This window comes from Miniopterus natalensis, chromosome X, assembly GCF_054644295.1.
Source record: "Miniopterus natalensis isolate mMinNat1 chromosome X, mMinNat1.hap1, whole genome shotgun sequence".
In the NCBI taxonomy this organism is placed as follows: domain Eukaryota; kingdom Metazoa; phylum Chordata; class Mammalia; order Chiroptera; family Miniopteridae; genus Miniopterus; species Miniopterus natalensis.
Window position 1 is genome coordinate 33,611,872 of NC_142103.1, and position 20,218 is coordinate 33,632,089.

The following is a 20,218-nucleotide window of genomic DNA, read 5'->3' on the forward strand; positions in this document are numbered from 1 at the left end:
ATTTTCTGTCACTTTTATAAACATTTTTTAGGGGAAGTTTTTTTCTCATGCATTCTTCCTCCAATTTAATGGAAACACACACACACACACACACACACACAATTTTGCTCTATCAATATGTGACTGACGAGGAAAATAATCCCAAATATTGAAAGATAAGAATAAGTTGTCATATGTTGACTTATGAGCTGCCTTCATTTTGAAGGGGAAGTAGATGTAGTAGATTAAAAGTGAACTAATTATATTTACTTATATCACTGTAACTTGAAAATTTCTAATTGAAATAAAATTATCACAAGATTTGTTTTTTCTATTTCAAGCTTTGCTTTATTTAATTATAAAAGTTTTATTCTACTGCATTGTCTTTTATTTTTCTTATTTTTATTTTAAAAAATATGTCTTTATTGATTTAAGAGAGAGGAAGGGAGAGGGGGAGAGAGAGAGAAACATCAATGATGAGAGAATCATTGATCGGCTGCCTCCTGCAAACCACCTACTGGGGATCAAGCCCGCAACCTGGGCATGTGCCCTGATTAGGAATTGCACCGGAATGTCCTGGATCCTAGGTCGACGCTCAACCGCTGAGCCACACCAGCCGGGCTTGTCCATTCATTTTCAGATTCTCAAGTGCACTCAGAAACTGTGTTTTGATGTGCTTTGAAGAAGAACAGTTATCTGAATAAAATATCAGAGCAGAGGTATGTTGTCCCAAGTTTGTACTGTATTATAGAATATATCATACAGCACTGATAGAATTGTGGGGTAAAAAAAATCCCAAAGTAGATATTAGGGTAATATGTGGGAAGTCATAAGAGTTCCTTGAAAAATTGGTGAAACTCAAAAATGAAATATGGATTGGGATATTATGAAGAAAGAACATATTTGTGGTAAAATTTAGAATATAATTTATGGGCCACTTTTGTATATCATATTACTTAAGTTAAAGCAATAGAAAACATCAGCCCATAATCATTCAACATTTATTTAATGCACACATTAGCTTTTTTTTTTAAGTATCACTAAACTATAAAGTAAGTATAATGAAGTTTAACAAAGTTTTGTTTTGTTTTTTCCTCCATGATGACTACTTTGATTCTTTTTTTAAAAATTAACATCATTTTCCCCCAAAAGCTTTTACTCTAATTTTGGGGGTACCTGTGTTGGTGCATGTGATTAAACTACTTATTGGATTATCCAGTTATAATCTGGCCTTTTAGAAAACCAACTCAATGTAAAATTATTTTGTAGTTTTTCTTAGGAGAGTTTGGGGCACGTCTGTTGAAGCAGGGGCCTGTACTCCATCCACTCCCTACCCTTACATCTTGTTTACGGACATGAAGGAAAAGATAGAGACAGCTTAGATTTACATCTGATAGAAAGTGATGGATGTATCTTATTCGAGCTTAAAACTTGCTGTACAGACCTGATCTAGAGGGTAATTAAAAGGAAAACCTGTTTTAGCTGGAAGAGCCGTAAAAGTTAGCATTTGGATTGATCTTATTTTTTACTCATTCCATTAAGTAGCAACTGCTATTCTGAAATCCAGACCTAAGCTCACAACAAAATAAGAAGAAACAGGAAAATCAAAATCAATAAAGAATTATAAATAAAATTTAGCTGTTAAAAAATAGCTGTAAATGACATATGAGAGTGAGATTAGAATCAATATTTCAAGTTTAGTTATAGAACTGATTACATTTTTTTTTAAGAAACAATTCTTTTTTTTTTTAAACCCCGATTGATCCCCTCCACCCTTCATCCACCCCACCCTCAGGCCTTCCCCATACCAATGTCTGTGTCTATGGGTTATGCTTATAAACATAGAAGTTCTTTGATTAATCTCTCCCCACCCACCCTCCCCACCTTCACTCTGAGATCCCTCAGTCTGTTCCATGCTTCTATGTCTCTGGATCCACTTTGTTCATCGGTTTATTTTATTACATTCCACATATAAGTGAGGTCATGTGGCACTTGTCTTTCTCTGCCTGGCTTATTTCACTTAGCATAATACTCTCCAGGTCCCTCCATGCTGTCCCAAAGGGTAAGAGATCCTTCTTTACAGCTGCATAGTATTCCACAGTGTAAATGTCCCACCATGAACTTTTTTATCCACTCAGCTTCTGATGGGCACTTGGGCTGTTTCCAGATCTTAGCTACTGTAAATTGCGCTGCTCTGAACATAGGGCTGTTAACTGACCATTTTTAAAATTTCCAGGTTTTAAAATACTTGTATACTTTTTTTTAATGTTTCAGTTTGTGTGTAACATACACAGAACTACAAAAACATATGTATGTACATATGCATGTATGTATGTATGTATGCATGTCTTCATATGCTTGGGTATGTATGTGTGCCTCTCTGTGTGTAAATGTATTTTATTTTTAGTGCCAAAAACTACTTTTAAAAGTTTATGAATGCATAAAAACTGCCAAAGCCGGTCATTCTCAAAAGCTCTTGCATCTTTACAGAATAAAGCAGAATAAATCAAGAGAACTGCTTAATTTTGAAATAAGTACACCAATTATTATACAATTAAAATTACTTCTCCCTAGAAATCCCACTGATGGTCTCTGCTCAGGTATTGATATCCTACTACAACTTATACAAGAAATAAGATCTGGTCACTGGCCTCCTAAAATAGGAGAAAAAAATGGATATTAATCCACTTAATAAATCCTTTCTTCTTAAGCCTAAATTCAGAATGAAATTTGGGGCAACTAACATAAGCTGTCTATCCAGAGCTACTCACTCACAATTTCAGGCTGGAACATTACTAGTCCATAGTAGTACACAGAAATTCAGCTATCTTGTATTTTAAGAGAGAGAAAATATTGATCTAACAACTACTGGGCAGGAAAATTAATAGACTTTATCCATTTTCTTCTATTGTTTTGTGCCTTCTCCTCATAACAAGAGAACTTTTTGTATATTTGAGATAGTTTGTATCTTCTAGATATTTTGTCTCACTTTTTTTTCTTTTTTTCTGTGCAGCAACTATTTCTTACAAATGTATTCCTGGTATACTGACCTTTTTATTAATTGATAAGCTTTATTTTTATAGCAGTTTAGGGTTCACAGTAACCTTTCAGTAGAATACTCAGAAAGTTGTCATATATCACCTGTCACCAAACATGCAAAATGTCCCTCATTATTGCTATTCCCCACCACAGTGGTACATTTGTTATAATCAATGAGCTGACACTGACACATAACTAACCATCACTCAAAGTTTATATTAGTGTTCAACTTTGGTGTACAAATCATTTATTTTGAAATTAAATTTATTGGGGTCATACTAGTTAATAAGATTATATAGGTTTCAAGTGTACAATTCTATGATATGAGATCTGTGTATTGCATTGTGTGCCCACCACCCAAAGTCAAATCATCTCCGTCACCATATATTTGACCCCCTTTACCATTTACTTCCCATGAACCCCCTTCCCTCTGGTAACCACAATACTGTTGTCTGTGTCTATGAGTTTTTGTTTGTTTGTTTTTCTTGTTTGTTCATTTGTTGTTTTCAGTTTTATATCCCACATATGAGTGAAATCATATGGTCCTTGACATTTATTGTTTGACTTATTTTGATTAGCATGATATTATCAAGGTCAGTCCATGTTGTTGCAAATGGCAGTATTTCATCTTTTATGACTGAGTGGTATATATATGGCATTATATATATGCACCACATCTTCTTTATCATTCTATGTTTTTTGACAAAGTTTTATGATGATATCAATCTTCCATTGTACTATCACACAAAACAGTTTCTCAGCCCTAAAATCCTTTGTACTCTGTCTGTTCACCTTTTCCTACCCTCAACCCCTGGCAACCATTGATATTTTTTCTAGTTTTGCCTCTTCCAGAATGTCATATAGTTGGAATCAAACAGTATGTAGCCTTTGCATGTTGGCTTCTTTCATTTAGTAATATGCATTTAAGGTTCCTCCACATATTTTCATTCCATAATAGCTAATTTCTTTTTAGTGTTGAATAATAGTCCATTGTCTAGATGTACTGCAGCTTATTTATTAACCTACTGAAAGACATGTTGGCTGATCCCAAGTTTTGGCAATTATGAACAAAACTGTTATAAATATTGGCATGCAGGTTTTGTGTTGTCGTAAGTTTTCAGTTCCTCTAGGTAAATACCAAGGAGTGTGATTGTTGATTCATATGGTATGGTAAAATATGTTAAGTTTTTTAAGAAAATGCAAAACTGTCTTAAAAATTAGTGGAACCGTTTTGTATTCCCCCAAGCAACGAATAAGATCTTGTTGTTTCATATCCTTGCCAGTATTGGTGTCAGAATTTTGGATTGTGACCATTCTACTAGGTGTAGCAGTATTCGCTGTTTTAATTTACAATTCCTTAATGACATATAATATTGAACATCTTTTCATATGCTTATTTGCTATTTGCATATCATCTTTGGTGAGGTATCTGTTCATGTCTTTTGCACACTTTCAAATCAGATTGTTTTCAAATTGATGAGTTATGAGTTCTTTTTATATTTTAGATAACAGTTCTTTATCAGATATTTAATTTGCAAATATTTTATCCCTGTCTGTGCCTTATCTTCTCATTCTTTTGAGTATCTTTAATCGAGCTGTTTCAAATTTTAATCAGGCCCAACTTATTATTTCCCATATGTTTTATTCTAAGAGTTTTATAATTTTAGTACTTAAGTTTGAGTCTTCAATCTATTTTGAGGTGATTTTTGAATGGGATGTATGGACGTAATTTAACTTCATTATTTAGCATATGAATATACAATTTTCCCAATTCCAATTATTGAAAAGACTGTCCTTTCCCATTGAATGGTTTTCGTACCTTTATCAAATATGACTATATATGTGAATATTTATTTCTGGGTCCTCATTCTGTTCATTTTGCTTTCATGCCAGTACCACACTGTTTGGATTGCTATAGCTTTGTAGTAAATTTTGAAAACAGCAAGTGTTATAAATTGAACTGCTCTTTTTCAAGATTGTTTTGGCTATTTGGGGGTCTGTTGAGATCCCATCGAAATTTTATACTAGAATTTTCTATTTCTGAAAAAAAAAAAAAAATTGCCAAGATTTTGATAGAGAATGCATTGAATTTGTAGATCACTTTGAATAGAACTGACATCTTAAAAATATTACATCTTCCAATCCATGAATTGTGGATTTTTTTTTTTTTTTAGTTTTTTTGTTTTTTTTTTTATATCTTTATTGATTTCAGAGAGAGGAAAGGAGAGGGAGAGAGAGAGATAGAAACATCAATGATGAGAGAGTCATTGATCAAGCCCGCAACCCGGGCCTGTGTCCTGACCGGGAATAGGTCCCTGATCGCCTGGATCCCAGGTCGATGCTCAACTGCTGAGCCACACCCGGCTGGGCATGAATTGTGGATTTTTTACGTGTTTGTCTTCTTAAGCTTTTTCTGCAACATTTTGTAGATTTCAGTGTATAAGTCTTTTTCTTTCTTGGGTAAGTTTATTTGTAAGTATTTAATCCTTTTTCTTACTACTGTAAATGGAACTGTATGCTTTATTTCCTTTTCAGATGGTTCATTGTTAGTGTATAGAAAAGCAAAAGAATTTTGTTTGTTGATTTTACATCCTGGAAATTTACTTCATTTGCTTATTTGTTCTAAAAGTTTTATTTTTTTGTACATGTGTTTTTTTGTGTGTAGAATCTTTAGTTTTTTACATATCAGATCATGTAGTTCATGAACAGATGTAATTTTTAATATTCCTTTCCAATTTGGATGCCTCTTTTCTTTATATGATAGCTGTAACTTTTAAAACGATATTGAATAGAAGTGATGAAAGTGAATATCCTTGTCTTGTCCATCACCTTAGCGGAAAAATTTTCACTTCTTTACCATTGGGTATAAAACTAGTTGTGAATTCTTCATATATGACCTGTATTATAATGAGGTCATTTCCTCCTAGTCCTACTTTAGTGTTTTTCTCATAATATGGTGTTAAATTTTGTCAATAGATTTCTAAATCAATTGAGATTATAGTGTATTCTTTTTTTCTCTTCATTGTGTTAATATGGTGTATTACAATGATTGAATTCTGCATGTTAAACTATTATTGCATTCTAGAAAGGAATCTCATTTTGTCTTGGTGTATATTCCCTTTAATGTGCTGTCAAATTCAGTTTCCTAGTATTTGGTCAAGATTTTTGGATCAATATTTATATGGTATTGTTGGTGGTGAAAGTGAGGTGTCCTCTTTCCCACTGGGTGCTTGGGGTGTGTGTCTTTACGATAACTTGAGAAAAACAATTTTCTGAGACTCACACCAAAGGATGAGTGATTTTTATTTGCCTGGAATTATACCTCTGGGGTTCTAAAGTCCCATTTCTCTTAATCCAGTCCTGGAAGATGTGTATCTGGGGATTAAGTAGAGCTAGAAGCAAAGCCAGTATCCAAAGTTTCTTTCCATGGTGGAATTGGGTCTGGTACAGCATTATGCTAGTTTCAGTCTATTAGTCCATTGGGTGGGGTCCACATGATCAAGAGACTGTGCTAGGAGCCAAGAGTGCAAGAGAGCCAACTTCTTTGTTTAGGAGATTAAATATCTGAAATCTTCCCAAGATTGCAGTGGCTACACCTACTCTGGCCAATGACCTCTTCCCAGATGTGACTGACAGACAAATACCTTTCCTATGTCACCCAGACTTTACTGGACATGTATTTATTCTATACTTACGAAAACAGAAGGAAAAAATAAAGGTTAATGATCTGAGCAAATTATAAACCAGTTTCTGATTTTATAAAGCTGTCAGTCTAGAAGATTTTTAGATGTATGGTTAAAAGTTTCATTTGTTGGAATGAAAGCAAGCAGAGACAACGTGATCAATCCTCTTTATCTACTGTTTGAATATCTCTGGTGATGTCATCAGGTGCTCAGGTAAATTCTGCATGATTTACACAGCATCAGTGACTAAGATTTTTTAAGTGTGAGCTATTGTGGCAATTTCCCAAGCTTATATCAAGTCCTTTGGCTGTAATTTGCAATTGTAAAGCTCAAGGGGAAAAAAGTTCTAGTTGTCAATAATTCCAAGTCAAAGGATGGGATAGAAATGAAATATTAGTTTGGTGGGTTGTAGCCAAATATTTAAGAAAACTAAAAAACATTCAAGATTCAGTTCAGTTTATGGGTGACAAATAAAATTTTGAAATCAATTAATTGAATTAGAATTTAATATCTGCAACTGTGTATTATAGATTATATTGAAACACAATTTTCCTCCTAAAATCACCCTCATTTTTATACAAAAGCCAAATTAGAACCAATTTATTCACTGCATCAAATACAGTTTCAATTTGGCCTAATTAATTGCATGAACACAACAGTAGCAATTAATCATTAGAATCTTCTAAATCTGCTTTGCTAGAATCTCATAAGGAATCTCTGAATGGAACTTTGATTAGATTAGCCACTCAGGGTGAAGAAGCAACGTCACATGGTTGCCATCAAGCTTTTCCTGCAATACCTTACAGTTTTGGGTAAATCCTTCAAGTTCTTGAGGTTCCCAAAAATGTCTTGAGGTTCTTTCTTTGCCATCTCCCAGGAAAGCAATATTTGTTCCTTACCTGGAAAGACTTCCGTGAGCCATGTGAATAAACAAACTACCAAGCCATTTCTCCAAGGGGCTTATATCAGCTTTCAAAAGTCAATCTTAATTTCTTAAAGCTTTTTGCTGGCATGCAGAGTCTAGGAATGTCTCAATCATAACACTTTAGTCAAAGTCTTGATTAACGAAACTAGTTTCCAATTGTGTCCTATTGTAAAGATAACAGATTCTTATTGGATCCATGCGAAAAGACATATTGCCATGAAAATAATAGTACTCACTCATTAAGAGTTGCCAAATTCTGGAGAGAATAGGTAAGGCGAAAAATATAAATGCTTCAATATTGCTTATGAGGGTATAATTGACCAAATTGCTCCAGGGGAAAAACACACAAATTTCCTTATATCTGGAAAACAAAAAGATTTAAAAATCAATAATATTTTGAACAAAGTAATAAGAATAATATTTATTCTCAGTTCATTCAGCCCCATATAATCAATATTTGTTTATCCTGATTATTTGCCAGTATTTCCATGAACCCAGTTATTCCTTAGAGTTCTATAAATCTTCATCTAGTTCAAAGATATGACCTGCTTAGAAACCTGAAATTTAGAGTAAGTCAGAGTATTTTTCATGGGTCTTTCTAAATATGTAACATATTTGCAAATGCATCAGAGTAAAACAATGACTGTCTTTAAATGACAAAAATTAAAATGGCATGGTTATAGATCGGCAATTGATAAATAACTCTGCTTTCTGTAAGACAGAGGATCCAAGATAACAATTAGAATTACAGATGGAAGTATATCAGAACTTTGTAGACTCTTGGAGATTTTCATATACTCTCTAGAGCATCCACTTTAATAAAAATATATGTACACAAATAGAACATAGCTATTATTTTTCATTTGGCAAAACTTCCCGTGTAATTTTAAGCATATCAAATATGCCTAATTAAATTAAAACTTCTCTTTTATAAGGAGAGAGAAGAAATCCTTGAGGGATTCCAGTGGCCTCAAAGTTATTTTTAGGCTTAAGAAAAGTCACCTAAAAAGTTGTAAAACATACTTAACCAAAAGATCATAATACAAACTTTTTTTTAAACCTAGTGAGGAGCTAGATTCACATAGGCAGGCATAAGATTAAAGGGAACTAAGAGGAAGAGGGAAGCCCTCAGAGAGATGAAGTCCTGTACAAACAAGATAGCCCTGCGCAAATAGGACATGAGTCAGGGACAAGTATGACAAGTACGTGGATCCACCCAGCTGCCGGTTAAACAAAGGAAAAATCAGCTTGCCCCATGAATAAACCTGGGCAGAAGGACAGAAGAGGGGGAAACTCAGAATTCAAAGGGATTGGATGTTGCTAAGGCAAAATTTTTTGAATTAGCCAATAGAACCCGAGTAGTGAGGATACAATCCCCTAGATTGGTGAGCTTCAGCTGCAACCCTTTTGGGGATCCCTGTGGCACTCTGAGAGCTTTGCTTTCTTTACACAATAAACCTTTGTACTCTTTCTCTTGCTCTTCCATTGTCCATGAATTTCATTGGACTCCAGAAGACAAAGAACCTTGTAAGGAGAAAATCTGGTATCCCTAGGTAAAACAAATATATTTTGTGGTAATAACTCTAAAACGCATCAATCAACTTAAACCAGTTTTAAATATTTTGTCCAGGTGATGCGATCCTGCTTAGTGTATATAAGCATTTAATTTCTTTAAGCCAGTAAAATATATTACACCTTAGTTATGCCATCTGGAGGTAGAAGAAGCACCACATATAATACACAGATGGACACATATCACATAAAAGACCATAGACATAATTCAAATTACAAATTTTTGTAGAGAAGACACAAGATTTTTCATTTGCCCTTGACAGCTTTCAAGGAGATTGGAGAAAGAGGGGAAAGGTCCTAATTACCGGGCAAGAAGGCTTACTGAGGTTCTCAATGAAAGCTTTAAAGACCACCAATGAATGGTGGCAACAAAGAAAGTCTTAGCTCCAATCCAAGAAATTGCATATGTAACATCCCAAAGAGTTGTTTAAGTGGAAGTCAAAGAAACCCAGTGACAGAGATAAAATGACAAGAATAAAGTTGTCAAAATCAGGACTGGAAGGTATAGTATACTTAATAGAGAAAGGGATACAAAGAAAAGTATGTTTTGTTTTGTGAATGTGTTTACCTCATGTCCTGGGGATAGCCTTACCAATGCTCATGGCCAGATGCCCTGAGGATGGATTTATTCTGCTCAGACAAAGGATTCAACTCCAAACCAGCAAAACGAAGGAGGGAAGGGGTCCCTTTGGATATCAGAGGTGATCAGAACCTGAGTCACTGGTTCCCATCACCCAGGTGTCACCTGGGGACCATAGTGTGGGCAGGTCCAGAATGCAGGTTTACTCTCCATCTCAGCATTGATGAGGCATGTTTCCATGAAGGATTTACTCCACTGCTGAAAGGTATGTTTCTCTGCACTGATGAGGGAGACAGAGAGAGTAATGAACACAACTTCAGGTCCCATAGAAATCATTGAAGAATGTCACTGGAGAAGGATCAGTTGGGGGGAAGGGGAACTGAAAACTGACTGGAGATTTTCTTTTTACAAACGTTCTACAACTTTCGCAAGCCTTCTACAACTTTTACACACCTTCGAAAACCTTTCTAGTTCCTTTTAGTTTACCTCTTAAAAAATGTATCTGCATACTTTCTACCTTCTCTTATCAAAACCACACAATTTCTTTCCAACTTAATTAGAATTTTTTACTCTCTGAAATCTCTATTTCCAATTATAAGGAAATTTCCAAATTACAACCAGCATTCCTTAGATTGATACTTTTGTGAACACATTTCTTATCCTTTAGAGACACAGGCTCTTCTATTGGCAAACATACACTCACTTTCAAGAAACTTACTTCTGATAAAGTATAAGGCATTCATTAGCAGCTCTAAATCTATTTTATAGCTTCTCTGTAATAAAATGCCAAAAGTAAGTGTCTATCAATCAAGGTTTTCATATCTAGATATTCAATAATTTTTATCAAAATTTACTAATTTAGAAAGGAAGAGCAGAAATAAGTTAAATTGATCTACTCAGATGGCTAAGGTTTTTCCCCTCTGATAAGAATCATCTCCCAAAATTTGAATTTTAAAACGATGGCCCAGATAAGAGTTCTTGAAGAGGACCAGGTATTTACATTTCAAAAGGTCCTAGAAGGATTTGGGTTTCTTAAAGCCAATGACCTATAAGCCTTTTTAAAATAGAGCCTTTTTGAGATTTTGCAAAGGTAAAAGGATTTGGTGGACTGTGAATTGTTTCTGGAGCCACACCTCTGGCGCTGTGAAAACTTCATATATAAAACAAGGACAGCCTTTTTTAATACCTCGGCAACAGGGCTTCCACCCAAATGTTTGTAAAGGACTGACAAATTCACTCATCCATTTTGAAATATTTTTTTTCCATCTGGGTATACTTTTGTAGTTTACAGACAGTACATAACTTAGGGTCATTTCTGAGATCCACAAAGGCTTGGATATATGGAACCTCCATCCATTTCCCTTGGGAAAGGTAAAACAGGTCTAGGTGCTATACAGCATTAAAAGTAATGGTGCCACTGGCTAGCCAAACCTCTCCATCACCCAATCTATACTGGGGTCAGGCCATGTTGCAAAAGAAATTTAATCTTTTTTCTTGAGGGACTCAGGATCAAATTTTTCCCAGTTGGCAAGTATGCACCCCAAAAAAGGTCTCTACAGGCACTGTGGACTGGTTCCCCACCTATGGAGAGATAGATAGGTAACAAGCTGAGAGCTTGAGGCATCTCTGCAAGCCTCTGGGCTGTATGGGGCTGTTCTGAGTAGAGCAGGTACCCTGTGAAGTTGTTTCTGAGGTTTTTATGAAAGTTCATACAAGATGGTTAGCAAACATTCTGTCAGTCTCAAGATTAGTTTCCTCTTGTAGAGGTTCCTTTAAAATTATTCAAGCTACTCCTAGAAGCTTCTAGTTTCCAGTCAAGAAAAGCTTCCCATTCATTCAGTTTAATTTTAGAGCTGACTTTTCTAATTTTCTGTGCAAAAAATTAATTTAGGCATAAAAAGAGTTTCATTTTGGCCATCTAAAGTTGATATCACTTCCAGTTTAATCTTCCCATTTCTGTAAGTACTTGCAAGTAAGGGCTTCCTATTAATTGTATATCCCCAAGAGTATTAATGGGGGTTGGGAGTTGGGAGTTTCCAGCCTTGGAGGCATGATTTCTCATGTTAATTTTATTTTGAGATCTGCAGAGTCTGAACAAATTTATAGCTAGTGGAAATTGTGCTGCTTGTGGGTTGAGTTCCAAGGGGCTGTTACCCACCCACCCCCCCCCGCCCCGTCATCTCTAACTCTCTCATCATGTGTCTTAGTTTCTCTCCCCAGCTGTCTAATACAACTGTGAAGACCCAGAGCTCAGGGAAACCAATCTTTAGTGTGTGTCTCCAGATGAGTCAATTATTTAATTACAGTTGAGTTGTAATTCTATGAAGTCTGTATATTGCTTTGGGTAGTATGGTCACTTTAATTATGTTGATTCTTCCAAAACACGAGTATGGAATATCTTTTGATTTCTTCTTGTATTTTTCAATCTCTTTTAATAATCTTTGTGGATTTCGGTGCATAGGTCCTTCACATTCTATATTAAGTTTATTCCTAGTTATTTTATATATTTTTTGTAAACAGTGCTTTATTTAAAATATATATATGCTTGTTTCTTTACTTCCTTTTCAGCTTCTGATCCTTCAGGTGAAATCATTGGATGGGAAATATTTCCAGAAAATTGATATTTATCATTACTGGAGTATAAGAAGATGCAATGTGAGTACATGTATAATGCAGAGGAAAAAATGAACTAAAATGATAATATTTTCTCCACAATTTCAATAAAATGGAAAAAAAAAAAGGAAAGAAGAGAAAGATTAAGAATGTGAGCACCAGGTTAAAGGAGAACACCTGAAACCTATATAATTTTATTAACCAATGTCACCCCAATAAATTCAATTAAAAAAGAAAAAATAATAATCACCAATAAAAGCTAAAATTCAAAAGACCTAGAAATTATATTGAGAAACTGCATGTAAAATTATAAGCTATTTCTGTACTACTTCCTCATGGCCATAATGCTAGTTCATTTGTTATTGAAAAGATATTCAAAATTCTCATCATTATGTAAAGGAAAAGAATGAAGTTTTTCATGAATATAAATGTACTTATTTCTTGGGCTGTCCTACATTTTACTTTCTCCTACCACCGAGCATCTATAGGCTTTACCTTGCCGAAAGTCACTCAAAATCAATATAATCCAAAGCAGTTTTCTTACCAGTGAAATTTAACCTTCAGAAGCTTCTTCAAGAGCAGAAGTGTTTTAGGACAGTCATAACTTTACCATTCACTTCTTTCTTTTCATTTACTCCTTTACTTTGCAATCCTTTGCATTAGTCGCCTGAAGATTTGACCTAGAAAAGATGATAGGCAGCCAAAAACTTCAGAGGAATGTAATATCATTCCCATCTCAGGGTGTTCTGACAACACCATCATACAGGCATGTTCCATAGCTACAGAGTTTAGCATCTCTAAACACAAATGACCTTGCACTTTTCACATTGGTTTTGTTTCAATTTATAAGAAAGAACTAGCCATAGCAGCTGCAAAAAGTGGTCACACATAATGTGATCTTTAAGCAAATGTTTATTCATGAGGTACCCATTTCTCTGCCAGAGTTCTGCAGCTGACTGGTTGCTCAGCATGTACTATAATAATCACCACATGGTGCATTAGCAGGCACTGAGCAACCAGCAGCAAGGCATCTGCCATGCATTTAAAAACAAATATCAAAAGTAATTCTCTAGAAAGAAATTATAGGTTTTTATATAGACTAGAGATGATTTGACTATTTGCAGCGTATGAGACATTTTTCTTAAAACAAAGATTTTATATATATATATATATATATATAAATTTATATATATATGTATATGTGTATATATATATATATATATATAATACTACCATAAAATAATGGGTATATATATATGTGCACACACATGCACACACACAGACCCAGATCTTCCATAAAATGTAAAGACCTGTTGTTTCCTAAATAAGGAGATTTCTTCAGCTGTTTTGACTGGAATCTACAGCAAGGGATAGAGTTCAGACTATGAACCATAAGATACATATGTGTTTCTTTATATATCTAACTGGAGTAAAGTTTCATGAAACTTGAAAATGAACTGTAATATTTTTATCCTATTCTATTCCATTCATTTTCATTTTTAAAAAACTCTCTGGCCCGGCCGGGCGTGGCTCAGCAGTTGAGCGTCGACCTAGGATCCAGGCGATCGGGGTTCGATTCCCGGTCAGGGCACAGGCCCGGGTTGCGGGCTCGATCAATGACTCTCTCATCATTGATGCTTCTATCTTTCTCTCTCCCTCTCCTCTCCTCTCTCTGAAATCAATAAAGATATATTAAAAAACAAACAAACAAACAAACAAAAACTCTCTGGTTGGGACTACTAAATTGATCTCATAGAAAAATTTTATGACTCTTTATTTGAAAATCACTCCTGCAAAATTATGACACAATATGAGTATTAGTGTTTTTATTTATTTCCAACTAAAAGAAATTATTAAAGTAACACTTTAGAAATGTTAATAGGAACTGTGCTAAATTAAAAAAATATGTGTTGTTCTGTGTTACTATTAGTTTTTGTAAATATCTATAGAAGGTTTGATCTATATAACACTTGTAAGCTTCTGAATATCATGTTATGTATTTAAAAACATTAAAATATGGGCAAATTTAGAAAGAAGACATTTTTATTAATCACTCCAATTACTCTCTGACCTTGCAAATTAATATAGTTTTTTTCTGTATAATAGCAAAAATGTAAATGTAACATGTTCTACAAAGTTATTTTAAAGTTTATTTTTGTGGACTACCACCTGAATGCTTACTCTCAGTTATTTCTATCAAATCAAGTAAGACTGAAATTGGATATGAGTCCAGCTAATTTATTGTAGCTCCATCTTCGTCCCATTTGTATATTCACGAGGTCATATCTAAGGGACTAACTGAAAATAATTTTGTTTTCTATTAAAGTCTAACTTGGAAGAAATTCTCAGAGAGAACCAGTCTAATCCTAAGGTCCTCAAACACAAAGATTATCAAACAAAGAGACACCAATTGCTTTGCCTAATAGTTTTTACACAGAAATTCAAATCAGAGGAGCACTTGGTTGATCTCACACAAGGAATGAAGCCAATGCCTCCCAATTACCAATACAATTTCTGCACTGATTAGTTTTGTTTAGAGTTTATTTAAGTTTTGCTATTATAAATGTCACCGTGGTGCATATACTTTTGCTCTACCATCATCATTTAGGAGTTTTTTACATGAGAAATTGTTCCAAAGAGCAAAATCTTGAAAGTTTTGGGTAAATTACAAAAAAACTCATGGGCAGGGACAGCAGTGTGGTGATTCCAGGATGGAAGGGGGTCAGGGTACATACAAGAAGCAACCAATGAAGCATGAAGAAGTGGAATAACAAATTGATGTTTCTCTCTCTCTCACACACAAAATCAATAATAAAAAAGTTTATAACAACAAAAAAATAATTCTAAAGAGTAATGCCAATATATAGTTCCTCATGATAGTCTCTCTGATTCACCACTTTTCATTGCCTAGATAAACATTGTCTTGTAATTTAAATTTAAAAATGTTCACACGTATAGCTTATAGAAATAATTAATACAAAAGGGAGCATAATAAAAAGCAATAATACTGTCTCATTCCCCCGCAACACTCGTCCCATTTCTGAAGGGAAAAAGAGCCACCTTTAAATGTTTCCAGTTTTAGCTTTTCTGGTGCCTTATTGCATAAGTCTAAAAAAATATGATAAAATCAATATTACCAAGTTCATCATTTTAAACATCACCCATTTGATTCTTGTTATGATGGGTGAGGATTTCAATAACGTATCTTTACATTTCTTCAAAACTTCCTTACCCAAGAAAATTAAATCATTAATATTATTTCATTTATTGTAGCCTTTATAGCTTAATATAGTATGCTTATATATCTATTTCTAGACTCTATATTTTGTAAGATTAAATTTGTTATCGACCTTCCTCTTTCCCCTTTCCCTCCTACTTACTAGTTTCTGACTTCTGTATTTTTACTTTTGCAAATCACTAATAATGGCAAAATGATATTGAGTTATATTTTGTGACTATGGGTGAAATTGAGCCAAAAATGCATTAAATATCTCTCATTCTCAGTTCAAAGTCCGGTTAGAGAGGAACCATCTGCAAATACAGTTTAGGACGAGTACATTGCTGCAGGGCTCACTGAGCTGTCCATAAGTCTCTTACACACTCCAGTCACCAACCTGCCCCACCTCTAGCCCTACGGGGGGGGGGGGAGAGTGCCTTCCACTTTTTGGAAGTCAAATGAGGGTGGCAATGCAAGGGGTCCACTCACGAAGATTGGAAATGCCTGCAGGAAATGTCCTTTAGCATCTTGCAACCCCTTTGGAAGTCTGTTGGAATTCAGAACTCCCAGGTTTAATTTGGGAATAAAATATAATGTCACCAACAGAATAAAATAAAATGCCAGTTTTTGGAAGAATCTTCTGTGAACCTAGGATTATGGTCCTTTGGTTCTTTTCAGTTCCCCTTCTCTGCTTTGGGGAAAACAAAGCTCCTTGCCCTATGTCCTCTGAAATTTGTAGATTTGCTTCCATATAAAACCAGGCGATAGCTTATTTATCTGAAAGGTCTCCCAGTGGGAGGTCTTCTTGAATGTGGAATTTCAGCAGAGCTAGAAGAAGACATAGCATAGTTTATGAGAAGATAGTCCTACCCCCACTTGAGATCCCCCATCTCCCCGAGTTTGCAAAAGAGAACCCAGAGGTTCCTACTGCATGCCAGTGGTAGAAACGTATGTTTTGCCTTTCTTTAGTTAGAGCTGACTGTCTGATGTTAAGGCCTCTGCTGATACGGTGGTGCCTGCACAGTTAGTATAATCATTGTCCAGGCAAGTGTTTTGCTTCCCTTTACCTCCCACAGCTTTGTGAAACCATATCGAAAAATAGGAAGTATTTTCTTTGCTCAGCCCACGGTGACAGCCCTGCTCACCTTCCTGTTGATAGTAAATTAAAAGGCATTTGGCAGTGTAGAATTTGAGGGCTGGAGGTGAGACGATTCTGAGAAAGAGCACCTGTATAAAGCACAGATCACCTCCCTGCCATTACAAGTCACTTTGAAGTTTAGACCTGACTAGTTTGTTTTAGATTGGTTAGCAGAAAAAAAATTATTTGAGGCAAGTTTGAGAATAAAGCTTTAAAATGAGCAGAATTGAAATGTTAATATAAAAAAGAGAATATTTAAGCAGCTTAAAGTGAATGTAATATTATGGAATCTACCCAAGATTTTATTAAGATACCTGATACCCAAGAGGACAGGGAGGTTCAATATGGTACAGCCAGAGGCTACGCAGAAGTAGTCACTGGAAAAAAACAACACCCCCATTTTGTGTTTATGCCCCAAAAATGAACAAATTGAGGCTCCTCAGAACTCTGGTTACATTTAGAATTTGTAACCATACGTCTTCTGTGCTTTGTATACAGAATAACTAAAAAAGCCCCTGAAATTAATGGTTCATGTAATCATAGCAAACTCTGTTTTCATGGACATACAGTTTGACTTGTTTAATTTTTTCTCTTATATACTTTTCTTTCAGGAATACCTATTGGTATTTCTGATTTTTCCTGTATTTTGGGATTTTGCCTTATCAAGAAATTGCTCTAAGCAATGATCTTTTTTGTCTCAAGCATATTATCCTTTTTGTGTGATTTTCTTTTCATAATTAACCCTTCCGGGACTGTGTCTCCCTCTTCCATACTGAATCAGTGGAATCTAAGCCTGCAGTGCTTTCCTGGATGAGATCTCATGGTTTCTAGATTCTTACATTCTTTTCTCTTGGTTCACTCCCCGGTGTAGAAACACCCTCAAGTCCCTTATAATGTCTGTGAGAGACATCCATTTGTCCGGAGTGGAGGGGAGAATGGGTGCCATCCTCCTCTTGGCTTGCCCAGGACTCTCTCTAGCTCTTCTCGGGGTGGGGTGGGGTGGGGGCTGCTGCGAGGACAAGTGCCCCCCGCCCCGGGTCTTGCATGTCGGACTTGGCAGCAGTGTTAAGTTGCTTTTACAGAACTAATTGGTCTCCAAGAAATTACAAGAAGGTCCTTACTACTGTGTTTTGAGCTCAACATGGTTGTAGTCATCTCTTTACTGGGGCTTCCTTTTATTTGGGGGCCTGTGGACATTTGTCACTTTTTCATGGGCTTGAACTATTTCTGATGGAAGAGTGCATACAACTGGAGGGCAAATCAGGGAGGCTTTTATGGTATTTGCTACAAATGACGATGCAAGACGTGTCCTAAGTTGTTGAGCGTTTATCAAGGATTCATCTGTAGAGCTCTTTGTTAGCAGTCAGGCAGAAATGCAGACTATAGAAATGCAAAGAACTGATCACATAGAAAGAGAGCGGCCAAGATCTGGGGCATCAGGGATTGGCTGCTAATTTTGTTTATTAAAAAAGAAAATAATTCTAGATATGGCTCTCAGATTAAACAAAGTGCTGGGTTTCGTACTAATGGTACAGAACACAGTGATTTAAGGCCAAGAAAGACATCGTCATTGAAGATAGAGAATCCTTCCTGATTTCTATGAGGTTTGCCCTATGTAGTAAATGAAGATGATGTACATGTCTTCTTTTCTGGTTTTTATGTGGATGGAGCGATTATCTTAAAACATGATGGCCAAAATAATGGTGATGACATAGTAAAATCTGCTTCTTGTATTGTTGCTTCAAAAGGTCTTAAATGTCATAGAATTGTAATGAGTTCCAGATGAGTAGAAGTAATGCAAGGCTCAGAACAACAGTGGTTAGAGTTTGGTGGTGGTGCAATTAAAGAGGGTGACATTCCTATAAGAACTGAAGAACATTTGCCCCCAAGAGGAATAAATGATAGACATTTTCAAAAACAATCTCATTCAAAAATCTCCCAGAAGAACATGTTCTTGTTCCCCTCCCAGATTTTATGTTCACTTAAAAAATCTATCCCTAAGTATTAACAAAATAGATTTAAGGAATTTTTTAGAGATACTGATCTGAGTAATGAACAGATTAGGTTTTTATATAAAGATGAAAGAACAAGATATGCTTTTGTGATGTTCAAGACTCTAAAAGACTATAACACCGCTCTGGGTTTACATATATCTGTTTTATATCATCAAGTTCTTGTTGATCCCATTTCTAGAAAACAAATGCTGAAATTCACTGAATGTTATGAAAAGACCAGCCTCAACAGAATAAGAGGCTTGAGCATGTTTCACAAAAATATTCTCAAGAGGGCTACTCAGGCCAGAAACTGCGCATATATTTTCCATTTGATGTAACAAAAGTTGAAGTGCAAATGTTCTTTGCAGACTTTTCTCTTGCTGAGGATGACATTTACTTGCTTTATGATGACAAAGGAGTTGGTCTGGGAGAAGCATTGGAGATATTCAAATCAGAAGCTGAACGTTTAAATTGTCGAAGATTCTTGGGGGAAAAGGTAATGTTAAGACTTATGTCTGAGGCCCTGGCTGTGTTACTCAGTTGGTTAGAATGTCCTTCAGATACTCCAAGGTTGTGGGTTTGATCCCTGGTCAGGGCACATATAAGAATCAACCAATGAATGCATAAATAATCAGAACAACAAATTGATGTTTCTCTCTCTCTCTCCCTTCCTCTCTCTCTAAAAAAATAAATCAATAATTTTTTTTAAAAAAAGACTTACTACATATGAGGCACAAATGCAGGAGTTTGGTGTAAATTTTTCCTTTCTGTCCAGTAAGAGAATTCAAGACTATTCACAGTCATATAATAGAGATGACCCTTCTCATTCATTTGACTCAAATGATCCACCAGTATACGCAGTGGGTTTTTCTGAAAACTTTAGGCATCGGCAAGGAAACTTGAGGCAACTGGACAATTTCAAGCATTCCCAGGGGAATTTCCAACAGTCTGATAGGTGCTTTCCAGAAGGCTTCAGGTGCCTCTGGGAGGGACATTTCTGGAGGCCTCCTGAAGAGGACTTCAGATGCCCTTGGGAGGAAGATTTCAGACACCCTACGTAAGAGAACTTCAGGAAGTCTAGGGAGGACTACTGCAGGTGGCCACCTGAGGAGGATTTCAGGTAGCCTCCCAAGGAGGCCTTTAGGTGAACCCCTGAAGAGGACTAGTGGTGGCCTCCTATAGGAGGCCTGAAGGTGACTTCCAAGGGACAGTTCAGACAGCCATCTGAGGAGAATTGGAGATGACCCCCTGAGGATGACTTCAGGGGGCTTCTCTAGTGGAGAATGGATGTGATGACCTAAGGAGGGCTTCAGCAATCTTACGGAGGAAGACGTTAGGCAACCTACTAACAGAACTTCAGGTGGCTTCTAGAGGAGGACTTCAGGTGTTCTCCCATGAAGGATTTCTGGTGTTCTCCTGAGAAGGACTTCATGTGACCACCCCAGGAGCATTTCAGGCACCCCCTAGAGGAAGATTTC

The 20,218-nt window shown here is 35.8% G+C and overlaps 1 pseudogene; it reads left to right on the forward strand.

The window, feature by feature from the left end:
* The first annotated feature begins 17,887 nt into the window (after window positions 1-17,887).
* LOC107526902 (RNA-binding protein 12B-like) lies at window positions 17,888-19,864 on the forward strand (annotated as a pseudogene).
* Window positions 19,865-20,218: the final 354 nt, after the last annotated feature.